A 6,653-nucleotide genomic window follows, 5' to 3' on the forward strand; every position below is an offset into this window, starting at 1 on the left:
AATAAATACGCATTAAACAGCAACCTCGTGTCTTCTCTGTCAATCTCTAACTGGGGTAGGAACTCCAACTAACACCCAACTACTTATTCCTGCAGGTATAAACACTGAATAGGTGTGGGTATAACTGACATTTTTACTTTTCATGATTTTGACTATAAAACTTATATCAGCCCAAACACAACATTTAACACACACATTGACTGCACATTGTGGACACAGAATCTGCTTTTGAATTCCATTAATAAATAATACATTAAGTACATATTTGCATACTGCTAAAAAATATGGCAGCAAATGATCAGATACATGTGATTAATAAAATAATGTTTTACGTTTCAGTCCTATATTTTCTAAAAGAAGTGAATCCTTTGTAATATTTCTGGTAGTAGTAGTCAGACAGAAAGCGGAATGTCATAATATATAGGTTTACCATACGTCCCGGTTTGACCGGGATTGTACCGGTTTTACGCATTTGTACCGGAGTCCTGGACGATTTGGCCTTTTGTCTGGGCCACGCAAACATTAGAAAAAAAAATTGCTAAAAAAACTACATTCCAGCGAAAATTACATTAATATATGTATATAATATGCATATATTAATTATTGGCTGGACCGCAAAAAGGCGATATTAACTTTCATTCATATTTTTTTTTATTTACTCAGAAAAATATAAGTAGGTATGCAATATTAAAACGAAATATATTTATATTTACGTTTCCTTGTGTACATAATGGGGAGTGATTCCTTACAATAATGTGTTTATTTTTAATTAGTAAATATTTTCAGAATAACATTATTTCAGTATGTAATGACAAATAAAATATTTACGGTGTTTTCAATCAGTGCTACACTGAAAAGGTTTTTCAAATTTATTTTTATCTAATTGTTACATATTTAGTACAGCAATTTACGTTTAATTAATTATACAATAGGAGTAAAAGTATACATATATATTTTTTGTTTTTGCCGGTGCCTAATATTTAATCTAAACTGCTTAGCTAGGGATAGCTTCCCCGTTCTGTCAGTAAATTAATAATGAAAAAACTTTTCTCTTCTTTCTTAAATATGTTGTTTTTCTGACTACACATTTTATTTCCTCTGTTCATTTCTGTAAGTTAATGATTTTGTGCTGCAGTTGTTTTTAATTTTGGAATTAAGATGTTATTAGTTGTTTAAGGTCGCGTACTTACGCTATGTGACGTAGAAACACTACCTATTTTCCATATTTTATTTTCTTGAAGAGGTTATATAAAGGCCTTATATTCCAGGTTTTAAAAAATCTAAAATATACAGCTAACCCAAGTATTAAACGATTTGCTTTTGTGCCTTTTCAAGTGGTGACATAAAATCTAAATCTGAAAAAAAAATCGATCTCATATTCTTATGTAAAGTTGAAAAAAATCAGAATATTATGCGTGTTTGTTTTACGATCATGACGAAATACCCAACATTCATTAAAGTTTAATAAAAAAATTTGAGCTGTGCAATAGTGACATCTATGAATCAACTCATTTTCAGACTGTTGCGCTATAACAGTAAAAAAAAACGTTTATTGAAGTTTTAACGCAGACATATAGATGTCTCAATTTTTATAAAAGTACTTGAGGCGTGTTATATATACAAATATTATTTATTTGCCGCACTGCTCATGGTCCTCGGTAGTATAGTGGTCAGTATCCCCGCCTGTCACGCGGGAGACCGGGGTTCGATTCCCCGCCGGGGAGGATTTTTTTTTGATCGAATTTATTAATTCAAATATTAAAATTGCTTCCTTTACGTAACAAATAATGAAAACATGCGTGTGCCGAAATTATATATTTTATTATTTAAAAATATACCTAGGTATCTTAGAGAAATCACATTACTTAAGTTTGAATTTTAAATTATTAAATTAACACTGCATTTTTATAAAATATTGTGAAGTTTGTAGCAAATTACATTTTTGGTAAGTATTTTTCACATCTAACTTAATTTAAAATTTCGACTAGTTGATATTAATTTATTATCTACACATAAATGCTGTGAGACCTTGCTTGTGTTATATTTCTGTGTATGGGCGGATGAAGAATACAGTTTTGTGTGTGAAATAGAACCATAACTCTGAGCGAGTGTTTTCGACTTGATTTCTACTCTCAGATAAAAATACTGAGAAAGTAAATCGAGTGGAGATAAGTCTGCCTCGTAGTTTAGTGGTTGGCGTGTTCGCTTACCGGAATTGAGGTTCTGTGTTCGATTACTGGCAGGATGGACATCAACGATGTTGGTTTTCAAAGCGGTTTTACACTTTTGTATTCGTTCGTTCTTGGACTGACGCCTGAAGCGTAAGATTGTGTATTTGGAAATTGAAAACAAGAATTGGGATTCGGTTGACGGACTTTGGAAGTAGGGAGTTAGAATTTTTTTCAAGGATAATAAACTAAATACATATCATGCAATTCCATTAAATTTTTTTAATGACTTTATAGAAAAAAATTCTTACTCTTTTTTTTAAGCTTACCATGATGAATGTTCCTTTGAAGTTTCGCGGTCTGGACCTAAAAACCGTGTATATACGTATTATGTATAATTATATAATTAAATAAATTGATCACCTTTCCTTCGATGTTACAAACCTTATAGATTTTTACGCTCCCCGCATCATCTCAGGAAGAGTTTCATAATTGTAGCCAAAGTCAATCCGGCTTTTTTTTTTAGATGTTGAGTTGCATTTATCATTTGCCTCGCTTATTATGTACAAGATGTATATTTCTTAAAGTGTATTTTTCTGCTTTTAAACCGCTTCCATTTTCTCTTTCAGTGTTGGGATCAGGAGGAATTGAAAAAAAAATTGCCCATCAGAAACTTCTCAGCATTTGCTTTTGTGAAGATTAAACCACTTAAAACTCTTCAGAAGTAGCCGGCCTGTTGACAATCATCAACAGGCCTTCCGTTCCACTTGAAGGGTGTTCGACATTTCGTGTGCTACTTTGGTGTAAGATACTTCCCACCTCTCGTGTGAGTTCTTTATGAAGAATCACCGATCCGATGTCGCATAGGCCCTCGCCCAAACTTCTGCATCGCGACTCCAGCTGTCGTCTCTGAAAGCTAACAAGTTGTTCAATAAGCCTGGTCTGGTGTTCTGAACGGAATCGCGCGCGAAGGGATCGCTCTGTTAGCGTGTATTTAGTACGTAAATACGCGTTAAAAATGCGTTCTCTACGCGCGCTTCAGCGTTTAGAATACCACCCCTGAAGATGGTAACGTGTTGTTGCCGAAACAAGCCGGCTGTATAAATAAATAAAGTGGTTCATAAAACAAAGTTTTTTTAATTTTATATATTTCAAGTATTTAAAATTAAAATAAAAAAACTCATTATTATACCGTTCAATAACCTATATTTCATAATTTGTAACAATAATTATAAAATTTTGACCGATTACAGCAAAATTCAACACCATTATTTTTTTTAATAAGAGAGATATATCAAGTCTTGTATTCTATATAGACTCATGTGACATCATAGCCACACAAGGGTTAAAATGAATATTTAGACAAACGCGCTAACCCCTAGACCATGAGGAAATTTTATAAGCCCTTAGCATTGTAAATGTTTTTGAAATTTTATGGAACTGAATGATTTCTCGGTCAAGCCAAGTTTTGGTCCGTTGGCGTTGGTGGGACACCGGTTAGGGTTGTTTGTGTGAGGGGGTGAGGGGAGGGGCCCGGTAGGACCGTGGTAGAGCCAGACAGGGAATGAACTGCGATTCAACTCAACACCAAGATGCACTTGTGTCAGTATTAACAAGAACTTAGCTGTGTGCGTGTGTCAATCTGTATGTGTGATTGGCAGCGACTACGGAAAAGGGAAAACCGCGTTCAGAAACATAATATACTCGATAAAAAAGTAATCTAAATTTGTTGCAACAGAGGGAAAACATTTTTAAGAAGTGAATATGGAAGTTTACGCATTCACAGGGCTTATGACCTGTCATTGGCTGAATAAGCGCCCAATTTACACACGGTGTAACACTCACCATTTTGCCTGTGTTTAAACATCCACATTTCCTTAACTCTTCCATCTGTTGACCTTTGTGAAGTGAAAGAGTCGAAACCTTTATCATGTGGGTGATATTCATCCTGCTGAACATAAAAAACTTCAACATAAAAAAGTAATCTATTGAAAACAAACAAAAAGTTAGTTTTTTTTCAAATGGGGTCTATAAGTTAAAAAAAAAACTATCGATTATGAGTAAGGATGTGCCTATTCAATAGAATAAATAAGTGATATTATTTTGTCATTTTATTTATACAAAAATGTAAATTAATATATGTAAGTATATTGTTAAAATACGAGTACCTATACTGGTAAGAAAATAATATTTTAGGCCATAAATCTCAAATTCATTTTCTCAAATATATTCTTTGAGAAATGTATAAAAAGCAGAAAGCATTTAGGAGGAGTGGAGCTTCGATGATGACTACTCCGTTCATCATTCCCCAGGAATCACTGTGGCGAGTATATCCAATAAGCAGTTGTCCTGGCTGCGGAATACAAGAGTGGCGCAGGACCGAGATGCTTTCGCTGTTGTGATCGCTGTTGTGTCGTTTTAAAGTGTAGAAATACTGCTGGAACCAACAAGAAACAGGATGGGATCACATTTCATGTGTAAGTAGCAAATGCAAGTGTAAGTAGCAAATGCACAACTCAAAAATGTTATTATTTTTCCGCCTGTCAGATTGTCGAAGAAAACAAAATGGAAATTTTGTCAGTGTTGCCAGGGTAGACAATTTTTTTAAGCTACTTCTTATTAATAAGCACATCAAATATTATTTGAAATAACATAAAAATATCAGTTTTATGTAAAATAAAATTTGTTTTAAATTTAAAATTGAAAGTTAATTAATTCAATTACTCTTATTAAATGACCCTTTACCCCGTTGTGTCAATAAATGTTTCCGCGTGTACAATAAAATTTTAGAGAAAATAACAAATTGCTTTTAAAAAAAATATAACTAGGTATCTTACATTTGTGTTTTGGTTATATTTTTCGCGATCTGGCAATAATACGCGGCGACTTCACGCATGCGCGCGGTGAAAGTGGGGCAAAGTGGGGGAATTTTTGGACACAGTCCGATATATTCAAATATGATTTTACGCTCCTTCTGGACTATTCTTAATTCTATGGTTCGAACACCTATTTATCAAAATTCTCTGTCCTCACAATTTATCGAAACCGAATCACGAAAATAATAATGTATACGTACATGCCTTATTTGGACATTGTATTTACAATAATTGATATCAAACTTTCGATAGTGTTCATTTAATCTATTTAGCAAGAACTCAAATCTAGCAATAGCAAAGCATTCCTGGGCTCAGCTCGTAATATATAATAGGGTAAAGCAAGCGAAGAGTGCGCCATTCCAAAGAGTAGGTACGCATCAACACTGCAATTTTTATCAATTATCTATACATATTACAACAGAGATGAAGAACATTTTATGAAAGTTAATATAGAAGTCTAGGCATCTACGGGGCTTATGACCTGCCATTGGCTGGTTTGATCGGCCAATTTACACACTGTGTAACATTCACCATTCTTCCCATATTTGAACATCTACATTTCATCTGTTGATGTTTGTGAAGGTACCTTTATTTATGCGGGTGAGATAATCTAATTGAATTATTTTACCTTCATACTAGGCAACGCCTGAAAATTATATTTTTTTAAATTTTTATACTTCTCATGGACCAGGTGGATTTATCAACAATTTCTTGAGTTTGTCCAGATGTTTGTACTTTTAAATTGTAAATTTTAAACTGCCACTTAAACCAGCCAATGGCAGGTCATAAGCCCCGTAGATGCCTAGACTTCTATATTAACTTCTCTAAAATGTTTTTCATATATGCTGTAATATGTTAATATTAATAGCTCCCCAAGGAGTTGAATCCAGTCCTTGTGTAGACAAGTTTTGTAGACAAATTTTGACGAACTGAAAATATTGTTAAATTATCTGTATCCTAAATTATTAATCGGTGAGTCATTTACATCGCGTGTTGGATTGCATTTCTTATGAAAAGCTATTTGTGTATTTTGTTGGTTGTGATTTAAAAATCGATAAAAAACAATCTGTTACAAGACTAGTACTATGGCAAATGTGATTATTTTATGTTGTTTAGTGATCATTGAACCTTTTTGAGTGAATTTATTTTTTCACTGGATGTTATTTTATAAATAATTTTAGTATGTCGATAAACGGGTGTCAAATCTAAGAGTACGCATGCGTACTCTAGATAAAATGTATATAAAAAGATACAGTAAGGAAGAAGAGAAAGAAGACGAAGGAAATGGCAGAAAAATTACGAACAAAATCAAAGAAAGCAGGGAACAATCCAAAAACTGACGGGAAACCAATTAGTTCAGATGATCAAATAAGCTAACAAGTTCTCCGTTGCCCTCTTTGTATAGAGGTATACGTCGAGCCACCGGAAGTTAGTTTATATGTAAAGCATGGTGGCACGACAAGTGCACTGACTACATAGGTTCTGGAGCATTCAATAGTGATTTGTGTACGAAAAGCTAACATTGTATTATATACGTACTTTTACCTTGTACCAAGAAATGGTTGTGCGTACTCTTACCTAGTATAGTAGGAAAAATTACGCGAAAAAT

At 33.5% G+C, this 6,653-nt stretch overlaps 1 non-coding gene across 1 annotated transcript; it reads left to right on the plus strand.

Moving 5' to 3' along the window:
• The first annotated feature begins 1,652 nt into the window (after window positions 1-1,652).
• TRNAD-GUC (transfer RNA aspartic acid (anticodon GUC)) lies at window positions 1,653-1,724 on the plus strand. Its single transcript has one exon. It is a non-coding gene; the product is annotated as a tRNA-Asp (tRNA).
• Window positions 1,725-6,653: the final 4,929 nt, after the last annotated feature.

The sequence above is a fragment of the Micrasema longulum genome, unplaced genomic scaffold, assembly GCF_059751315.1.
Source record: "Micrasema longulum isolate JH-2025_06_02 unplaced genomic scaffold, ASM5975131v1 h1tg000515l, whole genome shotgun sequence".
Taxonomy (NCBI): domain Eukaryota; kingdom Metazoa; phylum Arthropoda; class Insecta; order Trichoptera; family Brachycentridae; genus Micrasema; species Micrasema longulum.